This window comes from Hirundo rustica, chromosome 1 (assembly GCF_015227805.2).
Source record: "Hirundo rustica isolate bHirRus1 chromosome 1, bHirRus1.pri.v3, whole genome shotgun sequence".
In the NCBI taxonomy this organism is placed as follows: domain Eukaryota; kingdom Metazoa; phylum Chordata; class Aves; order Passeriformes; family Hirundinidae; genus Hirundo; species Hirundo rustica.
Window position 1 is genome coordinate 66,254,374 of NC_053450.1, and position 18,821 is coordinate 66,273,194.

At 38.0% G+C, this 18,821-nt stretch overlaps 1 protein-coding gene across 4 annotated transcripts in view; it reads left to right on the forward strand.

The window, feature by feature from the left end:
* Nucleotides 1–18,821, forward strand: part of MOCOS (molybdenum cofactor sulfurase) — a 209,268-nt gene that overhangs the window by 100,146 nt on the left and 90,301 nt on the right. The window lies entirely within an intron of this gene.

The window sequence follows — 18,821 nt, forward strand, 5'->3', positions numbered from 1 at the left end:
TTCCCATTTTAGTATCTCAAAATCAGAACTGCAGCTCTTGTCTGCTTAAGCTCCAGTTCACCTTTGTAAAGCAGGAGAGCAGTATTTATTTTTGGTATGTGTATGTAAAAAGCCAAAAAGAGCTTCAAAAATATTTGATTTTAAATAGTAGCTGAGGAAAACTTAAATGAAGATAAACTTAGAGTAGCATTTAGGTTAATGTACATTGCATCTCTCAATGTGTGTCTTGGTTGGGAAAGACAGGTAAGTTTGCTAAGGAAGGCAGGGGCCTCCCTTGGAATGGTGAATGTAAACTCCCTCCCTCTGAGTTATTATAATTTTGAAATTAAGGGGCTCTCAGGCAAAGACATGGGGATAGGAATAACAGTTCTTTACTAGGAAAATTAAAATAAATAATAACAAATAAAAATGCAGTAGTCCAAAAAGAAAACCACTGACAGAGTCAGAATAAAACCTGACACCCTGTTGGTCAGGGTGTTGGTAGCCGTCCAGTTAAAATCGTGGCTGCAGTCCTCCTGGAGTGACAGATGTAGTTCTGTTGAAGCAATGATCATGTAGAAGGGTGTAGTTTTCTTCTTAAGATCCAGTGGTGGTGTAGATGGAACTGGTCTTCCTCTGGGTATCCAGTGAAAGCAGGCTGCTCTGCTGTTCTGAATCTCAGATTTTTATCCAGGTAGGAATGCTTGGCCCCTCACCTTGGGTGGAGCATCTTCCAATGGGATGATGTAATTTTATCAGTCATGCAGTGAGTCTCAATGGCCCATTAACAGAAGATATCCTCCTGGAGGGAGGATGGGTTGTGGAGGAGATAAACAACCCTGGCCCCCCTGGTTTTAACAGATGGTAATAGAATACATACCTTGTTACATCTTGCATTGCAATCTAAGACAATGGGAAAGATGTCTGTGGAAGGACACCAGGTATTAATTCTTAACCTGCTGACCCACCATGCAGAGTGATGTGAGGTAGCCGGAGGAGCTGAATGGTTGAATGTGTGCTGGTGAGCAATTGTTTGGAAAGTGTCTTATTTATTCTAATCAGGATAACCATTGATGACTTACATCTCACAAGTATATAGGAAAGGAATCTGAAATTACTCAAGTCACGTTTCTTCACATCAATGGATGACTTGCACAATTTAAGTACGTTGGAAACGGATGTAAGTGCCATGTGTCTGCCCAAAAGCAGGGAAGTCAAGATGACTCCCATATCTTTAATAAAAACCTTCATTTTTAATGTTACTTTTTAAAATTAAAAAACAGCTTCAATCTTTTGGAGGAAAAAGTGCAAGTAAAGGCAGCATAGCAGATGGCACCTGTTAGACCAAGGCAAATTGCAAATTATAAAGGACAGTGAACTTGGATATAGGCACCAGTAATCCATGACATCATCTCGTGGTGGTAGCCTGCAGTGTGTGTCTCTGCCAGTGTCCTAGGTTACATTGTAAGATGTACCCGAAGTATGTATTCCATCACCATCTACACGAGCTGTTGAAACTAGGTTGGGCAGCGTTTCCCTTGCCCCCTCCCTCCAGACTATCTTCTGTTAATGGCCCATCAATGCCCTGCTGCATGACTCATAGGTAACTCCCTCTGGGAGCTATCTCTGTTTAATGGGCAATCAAGGACCCACTGCAAGACTCATAGAATGATATCAGCCCATTGTGAGATGCTCTGCCCAGGGGGAGGAGCCAAGCATTCCCACCTGGATATAATCTGGGATTTGGGACAGCACAGGCAGCCTTACCCACTGGATTCCCAGAGGACAAGAGCTACTAGACTTTTCTACAGGATCACTGCTTCAACAAGACCACTTCATCTGGACTGCTTCCAGAAGCCTAGTTAACAGGGTGTCAGGTTGTATTCTTACTCTGACAGGAATCTTTTCATGAAATGTTTTTCTGACTTGGAGTCTCTTGCTGGTTTTGCTTTCAAACCAGCACAGCCAGTCTCTCCAGAAAATTCCCCAGGCACCTTCTCCCTCTGTGGACATGGGTGTTTTAAACAGAATTAGGCAGCATGGTTCTCTTTCTCAACCCACCCACACAAAGACTCTTCTTGGTGACATCTACACGCATGCAGAAGGAGGAAGTAATGGAAAAAGAGTCACAAATTCTGATTACAGTCCATGATAAATTTATCTATAGAACTTGTTGCTGCTGGCAATATTTCAGAATAATTCAAAAGCTCTGAGGCTCAACTTTAAATTAGTAGCCAGACACTTCAGGCCTGTGGCCAACTGCTTCTTGAGTTGAATTTTACCAGGATCTCTCTTGCTAATCAATATCCATCTCTCAGGGTAGTCAATGTTATCTTCAGTCAGTTCCATCATTGGTATTTGTTATTATGGTAACAGAAGATGGTAAAAAATGCTGGTTCTTTTTGCATAGCCTAAAATTTCCCAAGTTTTGTTTTGATGAAAAATGTGCCAATATCAAACTTTGTACCTCTCAAAAATCTTCTGCTTATCTCACTAATTTATTCTGGTTTTCTCAAAGAAGCCTTTGAAATGGCTCCAGTGAGTTTGAACATGAGAATTTTAATAGATGCTATGTTTATTAATTGAACAAATACATTAGTCAAGTTGTATTAAACATCATATCTGCAGAGCTGAATTCCAATAACAAATGTAGCTTTAAAAACATTAGTGAATGCAAAATTGCATTAGGTATAATGTTCTTAACAGTGCATTATCAGACATATCCCTTCCCCCCAAAATATAAAGTATTAGCCAGAAAATAGCCTAAAGAGAACTAGATAGTAGTTTGCTAGATAGCATAAAAACTAGAGAATATGCTTGCTATAAAAACACAGTTATTTTCATAGGTCACAAGTAAAATTTTAGATTTTTGAACAAGCAGTTCACATATGTCAGCAAGTTATTAATCATATTTATTTGTAGGTTTATAGTAAAGTAATGATGATTTAGATTTCTTTCTACAAGAATGGCAGCACTGTTAGCATAAGGTTTGTTTGCAGAAGAATTTGTGGAGAACTGTGTTTTTAGATCAGAGACTAGAACTGTGTCCCTCAAGTGTGTTTGGGTTTAGGATGATGAGATTACAACGTTAGTAAATTTTATATGCATTGTCAGATGTCAGAATGCTATATGGTATAGTGAGAAACCACAACAAAATAAACAATTTCTTGTGAGAAGTTTGAACTTTATATATAATTTTCAGCATGCTGCAACTTGAAAACATTATCTCCAAGTGAAGATATTCTATGTATGTGTATATTCTATGTATGTGTATGTAGTATTCTACTGATTTTCTATGTACATGTACAGGTTTTCTTAAACTAGACCTTGCATCTAGATTTGGACTGAATGTTATTTTTTTTCATTCTAGCTATCCTAACTACAAAAATAATTAACGTATTCTTGTTGCCCACCACGCCTGATATTTTCCTGGTAAAAAACAATTAGAAGTTAATTACCTTTGTCTAATCATCACGGGCAATATTTGTGAAACTACTGCTTTTCTTTTCAATCTGAGGTCATGTACAGCAGCTTTGTGCTGTGCTGGGACACAGCTCCTCATGGCAAACTTGCACATTCATTGCAGAAAAAGGCCCCAGGCCAATGACAAGATTTGCAAGCATTCAAGTAAGTGCACAATGGGGATGCCCTTACCGTAGAAAATTCTTAGGACCATGTCTGAGGTGAAAAGAAAATTAATTTAGTGGCTACAAAGAGGAGGAAAAAAACCCAAACAAAACAGAAACAAACAAACAAAAAACAAACAAACAAACAAATCCCCAACACAACAAACTAGGACAGCTAAGACTTACCTTAAAATACTCTGAGTTGTCTGTCTATGGCATCTAAAGTTTTGGGGTTTTTTTCCCCCAGGATCTGTGGTTTCAATCTTTTGTGTGTATGTGCACACTGAAAAGGAAGATATCTCTTCAGAAATTGTACCAGAAGGAACAAAAACTGTTTATTCCCTCATACGGTTAAGCTGTCCTATTAATGTCAATTTTTAATTTTATCCTTTGGATTTCTCATTAGCTTTACAACATGTCTAGATTATTTAATTATTATGTTTCAGCTCGTAGATGACATAAGATTTAAGAGCTTTTGCTGGCTCTAGCAAGTTGCAAGTTGTCGCTATATTTTGCCTGAAGCTGCTTTTGTATAAAATAATCTTTCCATAGTTAACATTCAGGATACTCTGCAGAGCATCTTAAGAAGAATTAAATGCTAAATAACTGTCACATAGCAAGCCTTAGTATTACTGCACTAAATTACATTGCAAGCAGTGTGATAAACAACATCATAATACTTTGACACATTCATCATTAATTATAACTGAAATCTAATCTAAACTGGATTTTTTTTCAGTAATTATAACCAGTAAAGCAAACATTAACATACATGGACAGGGAAGGGAGGGTGAAGGGAAGAATTCTTCTGAAAGCATAGCTGATATATCAAAATACTGAATGGGCTGACAGTCTTATTAGGTTTTTATATGGGGTTTTCTACATATATTAAGAGATTAAAAATCTGAAATACATTTGGAATTCATTATATGAATAATCATTTTGAAGGCAAAACTTTTCAGAGACCTACTGGTTATGTCATTTTAAGGTGGCATATGGCATTCCAGTTTTCTGCTGTCTGACATAGAAGACTAATATTGAACTAAATTTAAAATCAGGGATTCCTCTGACCACCAAAATACTCTCTGGGTGGTATTTCAGCTTTCATACTACTAAGTTTCCTGTATTTCCCTAAAAATTGTACCATGTATTTTTGAATGACAACCCTACATACCTTTTCTCTCCAAATTCACGTTTATTTTCCACTGCGGAACTTTCTGCTTTTGGGGAGTTCCCATTCTGCTGGTACAAATTGTTTTCTTTTGTGCTGGGGAATCTGGGAGTCTGGCAGCCAAGCTGAGGGCAGCAATGCTTTATGCCACTTCCCATTGTGCAGTGGTGCCACACCACAGCACCCTATTCGCCTAGTCAGAGCTCATGGCAACCCAAGAATGAATTATTGCTTTCTTTGCTGTCTTCTTAAGACTCTGTTTTAGCAAAGTACTTTATGGTTTGCGTATCACTAAGCATACTTTGTAGCGTGATTATACTTTCCTCTGTATATTATGAATTCCCTGCATACAAAGCTACCTGCTTTCTACCATTTCCAGTGGTTAGCAAGTATGAAGAGAAGATATGTACATTTTGTCAACTATACATACTCTGTTTGGAGCCAATGTCACCTGGTTCTCCTCTTGGATATTTCTACTCACACCAGATATCTTCACTGCCTATTACTTTACAAACATCAGTGACCCAGCTGCATATCCCTGAAATATCTATATGCTGTACCTGAAAAATCAAACTAGTGGAAGAGGAAGTAGGTTCATTTCAGCTCTGTGTAGTCTTTGGTTGTAAATTAAGTATAAGCTTTCTTTCCAGTGGTATTTTTACAGAAAACATACCTATTTTTCTCTGGTGGCAGGTGCAATTTGGTGAAACTCGCATGCAAACATTTCCTCTTATACTTACCACAACACTGTCTATAGCATTTACAAAGAGTCAATATATTTATGTCCAGGAGAATTATAGACTTATTGAGAGCTGAATTTTGAAAGTTCTTCTATTCATAAGAGGGAATAGATGACTTACTGTAGGGGTGCATGTTGAGTTTTTGAAATTAGTGTTTTGTGTTAGAATCTCACTGTACAATTTTTCTTTCATGTCTGGTAGGATTGAAGCAGAGAGATTCCTGTACTCTTAAGTGAAAAAAAAAAAAAAAAATGGAGGTGGGTATTTCCATGTTTACTGTGTTAACATCATCTTATAAAATCTTACAGCTGTCAAGATCACCTTTTACTCTGTGACAATCAATCTAAATAAAATTATCTATTTATTCCTCACCACCATCACCAGAGACCCGCCTTACAGAAGCACAGGGAACTAGTCAATATGCCATACTCTCAGGTTGGTAGAATCTGCACACAAATTTATAAGGAAAAAACCAAAACCAAAACCAAACCAAAACAAAACAACCCCACAAACAAACAAACAAAAAAAACCCAACAAACCATCAGTATGCGCATTTCTTTTGCTCTGGTCTCAGTAGTCTCTTGTACAACTGATATTGAGCAAGATGGTGTCACCCCAATTGTATATCAAATGGAACTGACTTGGTCAGGAAGATCATCAACCGGGATGACTCCAGGGTTTTCAGATGTTACCAAAGTAAGAAACTTGTGAATTTGTGTTATTCTCATATGCAGTTTCAGAAAGTCCAAGGAGTTGCTATTTTGGCATTTTCTTTTATGTTTTGTTTTCAGAGGGGGGCAAGAACCTTCTCTGGGTCATGTAATCAACCTATTTGTGGTCAAAGACACCCACCCTGTATAATCCCCTCTTTATACTGAGCTTGTGTGCAGAATGAGAGGGATACCTTTGGGACAGTGGATGGTTTTGGGTTGTTCCTGCTACTTATGTTGGGAAATGGTTCTATAATCTCATGTCTTGGATGTTCACTAACTTTCAATTTGCAGTCTGTACTATCTTGCGGCCAGTTTGGTCATTTCCTTGCATTTTGTCCTGTAGCTCTTTTTCCTTCCTGGTTATTACCCACCTTTTCCATCTTTAGATCTACCAAGCAATTTTACTTAGCTTTGAATTTCCACACTAAGTGAACTGAACACTTCTCTAAGATGCTCTTTCCTTTTCTCTGTTCAACATATATAGCCTGCCACAGAAAATCCTATCAAACCTTTATTAATGGTGTTCTTACTGTTCTATCTGTAAGTCCTAGCATGTTTTCCTGTTTGTCATCCTGGTGGCTTATAGTTGATCTGATAAGACTGGCAAATCTAATATTTTTGATGACAGTCCTCCAGTTAATGGCAGAAGTTAATGTCAGTAATCCCTAAGTGCATAACAGGGCTTATGCATGGTGATGTACTTATCATACATTGTAGCATATTATACATTTAATCTCATTTCTGGTTTTAGGGTTTTCAACATTATCTGTTTCTTACTCCACACATTATGCAGCTCCATCTCCTGCACTGACAATCTCCAGATTTCACTTCAGCAGCCCATTTTATCTTCACATTCCTACCTTATGTGCCAAGACTATTACTGAGACTATGAAAAGAGATATTTGTCCCGAAGCCAGTGCTCAAGGAATTAAATGGGAAACCTTTTCCTAGCATAATAGTTCCCCTTTCAGCACAATTGTTTGGCCTGCTGTAACATTCTTCTAATATTCTTTGTTCTATAATAATTCTTCATATGACACTAGAGGTAATGTTTTACTGAAATCCAGATAAATTAGATCTGCATTTCCTTTGCCTAGAAGAATAATGTGCTTTTAAAATGGCAGCCTCTCTGGGATTGATTTTTCCATTGGCACACTCCATGGTGCATTTGAATATGCTTTTATTTACTAATTTAATTGTGCTTTCATTCAGAACTTGGGTTTAGAACGTACATAACACTGAGGTCAAGCTGACAGATGTGTTGCTCCCTGGATTACAGCTTTCCTTTCTTCAGTAGAAAAACTGTTTTCTCTTTTCCATTCCTGATTTGGAAAATTTGCTTACTGGCCTGTGTTACTTGGCCTATGGAGTTTTTTTCACGCCAATTTCTTACCATTCTGGTCCATAGTTCATCTGTCTGCCTGTATCCAACTATATTAAAACCTTTGAAGTGAGTTTCCACACCAGTTGCAATAACTTCAGTTTTGATGCTTTCCACAGGCCTTCAGCCATGAGTCACCCTCTCCTGACCTATGTTTTTCATCAGTCCTGCTTAAAATCTGAGTCCAAGTACTCAGGTAGTTTTCAGACTTTTCCACCAGCTCTTTGCTTCTTGAATAACAATCATAATCCTTTTCTTTTATTTATATTACTTTTTTGTTGTTGTTATTATATTTATATGCTGTTATATAGCCTTAATATTTTCCATTGCTTGTACATAAAGAATGGTTTACTGTTCAGTTTGATTTGTTTTGTCAGGGCTTGGCTCCTGGGATTTCTCACTTTATCACTGTGCTTTCTGTCTTTTCATCAGTTGCTTCTTTCCCTGAGAGCACTTTTTCTGATTTCAGGTCATCATTAATAAGAAGCACTAAAATTTCCCATATGAGGGGTTTTTTTTAGTGCAGGTTATTACTGGAGACTTTCTCTAAAAGCTTATTTTCTTTATTTCTTTCATACTTTGGGATGCAAATTCCACATATTTTTTAATCTCAATTTCAAGTAACTATAAGTTTCTTCTTTATTTAAGTATGTGATTATTTCAGGTTAGTTTTCCTGGCCAAGTAACTTCATTAATGTCTCATTTTGCCCCAGTCACATTCAAAATCTCATTTGAGGTTGCTTATCCATCTGTGACACGTACACTTGTAATTCCTCTGACCAGGGTTTCAATCAATCAAAGTCTCCCATTGTGTATTGTGTAACTGTTTGTAGAAGCCATTTTTCAGGTAATTATTTTATTTGTAGTAGGTTTTGTTTGGGTTTGGTTCCAATATTAAGTAATAATTGAACACAACCATTTCTGTTATCTTGGTTCAGCTTGAAGAAAAGTTAAAGTTACATTTATTTCTGTGAGAGTGATAGAAAACTGCCTGTTGGACCCAAAAACTCTCTCCCCCTACATAGCCCATAGCAGAATCTTAGCAACTAGTCTTTTTTGTTTTGAACATCTCACCAAAGGCATTTCAATTTAAAACATTCCAGTTGTCTTCACCACTGTCTCTCCTGTATTTGTTTTCTTTACCATGATTTCTGTTAGTGATTGTTTTTCTCCCACATACTAATAAGGCGGTATCTTAGAGTGGCTCTAATCCCTCCATTTTGTAGCCCACACACTTTGTCTTAGCATATAAACATCTCTGCTTTTTTCACCCTCTCATTATCCTGTTTTCTATTTGGGTGATAGCTGGGATGATACTGCTTACCTAACAAATGATTCTATGAATATTAAAATTTTTATTTCTGTATTGATGCACACAGTCCTAACCCTCTGCTGTTCCTTTACCCTGTTGTTTCCTCAGCTACATGACTCATGATCTTTTCTGTCAAAACCAGGGACAGGAGTCATCTCCCTGTGCTCCCTACTTCAAGTATCAGCAATGCTTGGTAACATGCCAGAATTTTCCTGGCTTCTTGAATATATTTTTAGTTCAGATGATCCTTTCTTCTGGATTAGGATGACTGGAGGAATTTCAGTACTTCCTTCAGTTACTGACCTTATCAATGTAGGTCCAGGACAACTTTGATTATATAAGCACATGAAATTCCTGTTGAAGAGGAGAGGCTGTTGCATGTAAAGGATTCTTGGCCTTCTGCAGTATGAAATGCAAATTACTTAAAACAGTGAGAAATTAGGAATACTTGCTAATTCAGTATTGCTGCTGTGAATTCAATTTTCTGGAAATCTGGTAGTTCCCAATACCCAGCCCATGCTTGGAAAATCAATTAGAGTTGGTCCTTGGAAAGAAAAGTTGCTTACTTCTCTAACTTCCCAGTCTTCATTGCTGAGGTACTACCTTTGACTTCACAAGGTAGCATGAAGTATTAGCAAGCCTCACAACAGTGCTGAAAAATAAAAAAGCATTGGAAGAAATTTGCATATATATAGTCCTAAGGTGGAAAAATGTCTTGTGGCAAACCAGGCAGTTACCAGGATGCACCTGATTTGGTATAGCAGGAGTTACTATACAAATTTTAATTTTTTTTTCAGGCATGAGAGAGGTGCAGAAGCAGTAAGGGTTTTTCCTTGTGAAAGTCTCAGTTGATTGTATCCCTTAGGCATAAAAAGGCTACTCATATACCTTAGAAGGTTTTATTAGCTGAAGTCTTCCTTGTATTTGTCTTGTCCCATTCTTCTTTGATGATTTTACTGTTATCACAAAGGTCTCAGGATGCAAACTAGTTAATAAGACATTATTCTGAACCTACACTGTTTCATAGCAGTAATTTAATAATGCCAGTTCTGTCAAGGTGCCAGCCTTTCTGGATACACAGTGTTGTTTTTACATATATCATGCATTAAACTGAATTTAGCTGCTTAGTGCTTGCTTGTTACTACTCGTAGTTGGTGTATGCCACCAACCACAACAGTGTCACATACATGCATGTTCACATGAGAAGTAAAAGACAAAAACACTGATAACATTATATTCTTGCTGATACCTATGAAATATTCAGCACATGCATGAAGGCTTCTGAAATCTACTTAACATTCATTCCATTTTATAAAAATGAAAATTATTTCCTGCTTGTACTTTATCTGAGTTAGTCCGGCACCTCCAAGTCCACCACTGAACCGTGTCACTCAGTGTCACAGCTACACAGCTTTTAAATATCAGGGGTGGTGACTCCACCACTTCCTTGAGCAGCCTGTGCCAAAGCTTGACAACCCATTCCATGAAAAGATTTTTCCTAATATCCAGTCTAAACCTCCCACTGTGCAACTTGAGGCTGTTTCTTCTTATCCTATCATTTGTTAGTTGGGAGAAGAGACTGATCCCTCGCCTGGCCACAACCCCCTTTCAGATAAGTTGAAAGAGCAATAAGGTTCCCCTAAAACCTCCTTTTCTCCAGGCTAAACAATTCCACCTCCCTCTCTTTTCCACTAGGCAGCTTTCCAGCCACTCTGCCCCCAGCCTGTAGCGCTGCCTGGGTTTGTTGCGGCCCAAGCACAGGACTCAGCACTTCATCCTGTTAAATCTTGTACAATTGGCCTGTTCAGTGAGTTCATGAGCACACATTGGGCCTCTGTCTTACAGACAGTAACAGCATCTGAAGTTAAGTTAGTTTTTGGGTTGCCATGAAAGAAGAGTACATCTTTCCCAAATGGTGGCTCAAAACAGAGTGGTTTAACATGATGGTCCTTATTCACAGCTTCCAATGCATTCTGCGAATCTTGGGTATACATTGCCTCTGAGAATTACCTCTGGAAAGAATTTTTTTGCCACGGAAAGAAGCTTTTTGGATGACATCAGAGAAGTCTTTTCACATGCACACACACCACCCCCCAGCTGTGGAAATAAAATGCCCAGAAGTCTTGCTGAATTCACTTTTCTCTGTAGCAGAAATAAAGTTCATGCATTAGAGCAACCCCTACTTCGAGGCACAGGCCTTTGTAGAGAATGGAGACCACCCATTGGAAAGCACTCGTAGGGATTTTTCTCCATTATCTGATGATAAGTTACTGCTAACCTTATCCAAGGTCACTGCTCTGGGCCTGCCTCACTGGCACACACGATTAGACAGTGGTATTTTTAGGTGTAGGTTTTTAAGGCTGAGTTCATGTTCAAGTGGATCCTTTTTTGTCTGCCAATTTTTAAACTGATATTTCAATTTAAATCTTTATCAGTTAATGGCAAAATTATTCTTTGTCGCCAAATGTACCTGCTTAAGGATGAAAGATTACGTCTCAATCTTCATAGGAAATAAACAAATCTGTTTATACTGAACATAGAAAAGTGATTACAGCTAGTCAGATTCTTGCTATGAAAAATTTACTTCCAGAATGTCTTTCATTTCCTTCCTCCTAAGGAGAAAATCAAAGAAAGGGCTTTGAATTTTTATTAATGTTTCATTACTCATAGCTGATCAGTGAACAGTTTATGCAAATACACTTTGAAAATTGCTCACTTTAACTATTACTTAGGGTTATATCTAGATATTACTCTCCCATGGGAAGCAGAGGTGTGAACATTTGGATTACTGATACATAATCATGGGAGTGTAGTGCATATCAAATGTTAAATACTCAGACAGATCCAGAAATCACTTGCAATAGGCCTGCTCACACTGAATTGCACCTTAATAGGGTTCTTGTTGACATTAATAAGTTACAAGTTAAGATGAATGAGTATAAATTGCTAGCTAACTAGCTGATATTTGAACATATTATACTTTGAGGGTAGTTAACCAGCAGGCCTCATGTTCCTAAACACTTAAATTCAATATACCTCAAGGAAATATCCCTTTGTATAATGGAATTTAAAAGAGAAAGATTATTTTTGTTTCTCCCTCTCTGCCACAGCAATACAATGAAAATACATGGCGTGTTTTGTGAATTTGGACGGGAATTTTAAGCCTCTGACATGCAGTGCATTGGTTGTTTTGTGACCAATGACTTCTAGTGGGGGGAGAAGAAATAGTTTTGTCATTATTTTACTTTGGAGGGTCCTTGTAGGGGGTGGCAGGGGGGTTATGTTATCCCTGAGACACAATTTATTCACTGTTCAGGGCTCTGAGGAACTGATAATATACAAAATCACAATGTGTCATTCAGACCAATTTGAGTAACAGGTTTAAGGTTTGCTAATCTTTTCAGTGCAAATGGGAAAGATTTTTCTAGATATATATAGTGAGCAAAGTTATCAGGTAGGAGTTCATCAAATTGTATGTAAGGGAGAGATGCACAGAGACATTTGAGAAATAAAAATGTATTGATTTATTAATTCAATTTTCTCCTCCACAAGTGGCTGGTTTTAGGGCACTGAATCCCCTTTCATTGTATGAGAAGCAATCACTGTTCGTGATTGTGTAATGTGCCACTAACACAGGTAAAAAGGAGTTACTGAAGTGGTGAGAGTAGGTGTATTATTCAGAGGTCTAACATTTCTTACTGCCCTCCTACCATTTAAATTCTTGGCTTGCTGTAGTATGCTCCTGTGCAGGCAATTACACAAATGTTATGTAATTATGGAAGAATGGTTTAATGGTAGCATATGTGTCTGTTATAACAGGCTATCTCCTAATTTTATTTACTTGCTTCAATGGCATTCACTGTGTGAAACAAAGATACTTAGTCAAAATGGAGTGTGTGTACCTGATGTTAGTGGTCTGTGGATTGATAAAATCTTGCGCATGGCCAGAATGGAATAAGTTATGTGAAAATTTATCAAGTCTCTGAGGGTGTCCAGCACTTCTCAGAATGGCTTAATAATAGGGAGAAAACATCTCTGGACATGCTCTGTAAAATAAAAGGATTTAATTATGACAAAAAAAAAAAAAAAGTCACTGAACAAAGAAATGTAAGTTGAACACAGTGCAGAGAGCACTCTGACGCTGGTAAAGCAGTCCCAAAAAAGCCCCTGAGCCCCTCTGTGCAGTCCCTTTAGTAACTTGATAGTCCAGGTGGGCTATTTGGCACCTTGCCCAATGAAATTGGCAACAGGTTTTAAGGGACACTTCCAAAGCCTAATCAGTGCTCCTGCGCTGGCACTGAGCCAATTACAATGAGAAGGCTATGGAAAGTTCTAGTTTAACTTCCTTACATATTCTAGGGTAAACAGAAACCTTTTTCCTTGTGTAGAAGCACCTGCTCAGGTGTGGGGGTGCATTACTACCGTGGATCATATCATGTTCCAAAGATTATACTAGCAGAGGATCAAAAAGCCCACAGACAAATGCTTGGTCTTGGGAGATGCTACCTTGAAGTTCAGCTCTTGGTGTTAATGTTACCAGGATTTCCCCTGGCTAAGAAAGTGACTGATATGGTCAACTAGCAAATTGCTAAAAATGAGTGTATCATCTGTGAGAGACAAAGGAAATCGTGTCCTCTGGAGACACACAAATACCATGGAAAAGTACCTGAGAACTTTGTCTCAGGAGGAGTTGATAAAAGTTCTAAAGAGCAGAGCAGGGCCCTAAAGGTTTTGTAGCCTAGTAATGATATATTTTGAATTAAAGAAAAACAAAACAAATACAGCTCCTTCTGCAAATGTTGGGTTTTGATGTTGGAAAGCAGTGAGACCAATTAAAATCTGTTCCCCTGCTAATATCAGAGATGGCAATTACTAACCTAAGAACGTGAATATGACTGAAAACAGTCTGTTCCTACAGCCATGAGCTATATACTGTATACCCTTGGTGCTGTTATAATTCCCGAAAATGTCACTTTAGAATAAACATGAAAATGTATAAAATGTAAAAATTGAATTTGCCAGGACAGATGGTTCATGTGGTGGTGATATGGAATATCTTTAAGAGCTAAAAAATAGGATCTGAATGAACTACTTTTACATGCATACCAAGAACCTCTCTGTATTGTTGTACTTTTTAATTAAATAAAAATAAATGAATTGAAAAGATGAAAGAAACTCATGTAACATCTCACTTCAAAGGGCAGCTCCACTCTTGAGGAGGGCTAAAAAAAAAAAAAAAAAAGAGAGAGAGAGAAAACAGACAAGCAGTTTATTCAAGGAATATGCACTCTCTGTGGATTTGCTTTCTCTTTTACCTGCTTTAGAAACTCACGAATGACTTCTGTTCATTTGACCTAAATGGAGTCATTACCCTGGTGTAAGGGAGAGTGGCAGCTGGCTGACAGTGATGTTCTCTCTGTGCTCCCTTGTTGCATTTTGCATTGACTCAGCAATGCTCTCAAATGAGCGGGATTATTTTTGACCTTGTGACAGGATTTTTATCCAAGTTTCAGTGCTCTGGCCTATGTTCTGGATAGAAATTGCACGTGTGGAAATGTTTCTTAGCTGCCTCCCAAGGTGAGAACTAGAACACCATCTACCTCAAGTATATACGTACCAGTGTGTGGGAAACAGACAGGAGGAGCTGGAGCTCCATGCCTAGTCAGAAAATTATGATATCGTTGGAGTAACTTAAACATGGTGGGAGGGCTGGTGTGAATGGAGGATTGTAATAGGTAGTTAATGGCTCTTTCGTAAAGACAGGCAGGGAAGAAGTGGAAGAAGAGTCACACTAAGTTAAAGAGAGCCTTGAATGGACAGGAGTCAAGTGCAGTGATTATGGAAGCCTTGTCTAATGCCTCTGGCTCAAGATCACAGGGGTCATGTCCAAGGAGGATCATACAGGAGGCATCCGCTGCTGACCTCCAAGACAGTAAGGCCAACAAAGCATTATTTGTGTCATCTAAGCAAGCTTCATATCATCAAGAACACTATTCTTATGGCTGACTTCAACCACCTAAACATTTACTGGAAGAACAAGCAATAGCTAGCATATCATCTATCAAGTTTTGGAAATGTGTGCAGGACCACTTCCTTATACATATGTTAGCTGTGCCAGCCAGGAAAGAGGCACTACTGGATTTGCTACACACAAACCAAGAAAAACTTCTTTCATTTATATCTTGGTTAGAAATGGCTTTGTCTGCAGTGATCACAATATTGTGAAGTTTGGGATCCTGCTGAACATGCTGAAGGTGACTAGTAAGACAAATGGCTTAGAGTTTAGAAGGGAAACCTTATCACCATATTCCAGTATTTAAAGGGTGGCTACAAAAAAAGATGGAAACTCCCTGTTTCTCAAGGGGTCACATGTGAGATATGGGTGGTAATGGGTACAAGTAACTCCTGAGGAGGTTCTGACTGGACATTCCCAAAGAAAACATTCAGCCATTGCAATAATCTCCTCAGGGATGTGGCGGATTCCCAAACATTGGACACTTTTAAGATTTAGCTGCACAAGAAGTTGTGCCATCATGTCTAGACCATGCTTTTGCCAAGAAAGATTGGACCAGATGATTCTTGAGATTCTCTTTAACATGATATTCTATGAATCTGTGATTCTATGCACAGATAGAATGTCTGTATATCTGGATTTAATTTATCTGGACAAATGAATTAGGGAAAAAAAAAAATTTAAAACCCCTCCAACAACTCAATCACTCATCTGCCTGCTAAGCAAGTCAGCCTTCCCAGTCCAGCACCACATGCTTCCACCCAAAACACATAAAAGTCATGCCTTGGATACTTTTTATATGCAGATTAGCTTGTATTATGAAAGGTATGTCACCACCTCAGCAGTGGTTGATTGGTCTTGAGGGAATTCCTAGAGTCTTGACTTAAGTCAGTGCTGTCCAGCTCCAGGGTAGTATTTTTTCCTTGAACCAGTTTTCCTCTAAGTCCTATTTTCAAACATGAAGGGGGTTTTTTTATCCCTTCAGTACTTTATTTCCAATCACGTCTGTCTACTCCAGAATTCTTGTCATCGTATTTCTGTGTAAAGGTTACCTGGATAAGGGCAGGATGACTTGAAAATGCCCAAGGTGTCACAGTTTCCTTCTGTGTTTCAATTGCCCTGAAGTGTGGGATGGTGACTTTAGAAAATAGCAGTTATATGCAGAAATCTAACAGAGAAGTGTCATAACAATCAGTTGAAAAAAGAAAGACTAGCCTATCTCTATCCCTAGGAAGATCCTAAAGGCAGGTCTGCTCACTGTAAAGCAATAGTTTTTTTCTCTTGTGACTCAAAAATTTTTGCTTCTAAAAGCAAATTTTTTATGTGACTTGGAAAGGAAGAGCAGCTTATCAGCTTCATAACTTCTGCATAGATTTTAGGCATACTGATCTGTTCTTTGTTGTGCCATGAGTTTCTTAGCCAGTTTGTCAGATAGCAATTGGATGTGAAATGCTATTAGCACTTCACAAACACAATCAGCTAAGCAACTGAGCTCATCCCAGATGTGATTAAGTGAGATCAATTATAATAAGAACTAGATAAGAGAGGTAAACTTCTTGTTTCTTGGGTTGGTATTCTGCAGTATTAGCCTTTGTAAGTATCCTTTATACATCATCAGCTGCAAAATCTTGATTACTTCAGGAAGTGGCTTCTAGACCAGCATTCAAATGTTCTTCCTGAACTGATTATTTTAACACTGCAACTGCCACTGAGTGGGGAAACAGTTTATTTGAAGCATCAATTCCACCAAACAGAAAAAATAGCCATTGAAGCCAATGTTTTGCAATTGAAGGAGCATGTTCTCTCTCAATCTTAGATACTGTTAAATATTCTGATGGATACCTCTTTGTGTCCCAAGAAGGGAATAGCTGCCCTTCCTGGCATCGTGTTTTGCCATGGCACTATCGCTACAGCACTTGAGGCTTGATGTGCTAAATATCAGAATTTATACATTATTCCTGAAAATTTTGACATGAAGTTGCACACCAGGTGTTCACTAATCTGAAGGATACATGTGAGGGTCAAGTGCACTGGAAGTAGTGTAAATATATATATTATATGAATAAGAAAATATTCTTCTTTGTTAATCGGAACTGGAAAGCTGGTAATGTAGGAATAAAGGGGGCCACATGAACAAACAAAATACAAGAGAGTAATGTTGCAAAATAATCCATGTCTAAATCGTAGAAAGAGAGACTTGCCCATATCTTTGGGCACATATTTTTAGCATTATTTTCATTTCTTTTGCGGCGTCTGGTTCTTGCCATGGAGCTCGCAGGAGGGTGGGGTTTTTTGGGGTTTTTTTTTGGGTTTTTTTTTTTTGGTGGCATAGAAAGACTAAATGCCAGATGTGTATCTTGCTACAACAATTGTTTGAGTAAACAAACTCTGTTTACTTGCCTTTTTTTTTTTTTTTTTTTTTTTTTTAAATTTGAGTGAAGATTCCTAAGCTCTGAACTATTTTCATAAAAATATTTAAGAGCTTAGAAGAGTGACATGGTCCATGCATCTCTCCTGTTGTGTAGCACTGGATGTATTGCAGTTGTCTGCTTAGTTAATAATCACATCTGATAAACAGAAATACAATTGTTGCCTCCCCTTTTACTATGGGTACGATTCATATGTCTTTCACGATTTAGGCTGGCACTTTTGTTGCCCTTTAAAGTGTTTTTCTACAATTTTATTGCTATGATAGTGATAAAATCGTTGGGGATTGTGCAGTCTCCTGCATGGGCTCAATGCCAGTGTCTCTGCTCTGTTCCAGTTCCCAGTGTTTTGTTTGCTTTGCTGGCCACTTTGAGTAACTAAGCAGAGCAGGTCAGTTCCCCCTCACGGATCTTCTCTGTAATCTCCCCTTGGCAGACGTGTGGGACCGCTGTGACCTTTTCTGCAACCGGTGCAAAAGGTTTCTATATTGAATTCCAAAACAACTATTAGCCTCTGCCTTGTCTTTTCTTCTTCATCCTCCCACATTTTTTATGGTTTTTGGATAGAATAATTCTTCACTCAGATACTGGTCCACAGGTCTCTGAAAATATTCCTGGTGTTAGGTGTATTTCAAATCACAAATGGCTATTTTGCATTTCATCACTGACAACCAGCAAGATTTCTTCTCTAAAGTTCAAGATCAATTATAATAATTAGTAGGCAAGATTCAGAAATTTCTAGGATGGATTCTTTGGCCTATGCTCTGTTAAAATATGTGAACATAAGTGGTCTCGTTTGGGCCATTCATCCTTGTAGCGGTATACACCACTTGTCTCTTATCACTTGGTTTATAATTATTTGTTGCCTCTATCTTCTTCCATTGCAGCTGAATGTATTATCATATATACACAATACTCTTGCATATTTCTTTTATGTGGGCCTTTACCAAAGATTTTTGGAAGGTTAATATATTCTTCGCCTGATGTCACTTGCAGTGTTGAAATATTTGATGACTATAGAAAAATAAAATAGGAAGTAAGAAAAATCATTATAGAAGTGGGAGCTATTATGTTATTCTATTGATGTTTATTTTATTAAAGTAAAAGCATTTGATAGATGACATTTTTAAGCTTTTGAGCCTTTTCAAAAGACATACTTAATTGTGCCACCAAAAGCTTTTAACATGAATTATGAAAAATTACGCATCCAGGAAAAAAATAATATAATCCCCTATTTTCTGGCCCAAAATGTGTATTTAAAGTATTTTTGCCCACGAGTGTGTGTCTTATGTTCCACGTTGTCCACTAATTCTTTAATGTAGATATCATCTGATCTTTCTGAGAAAGATCCAAGGAACACCAGGTTCTGGAGATCATCCCCTCATCCTCATGGCTGGAGTTTAATTTCAAACTTGAACCATGAGAATTGGGTTGGGTTAATTTCCAACATTAGCTGTTAC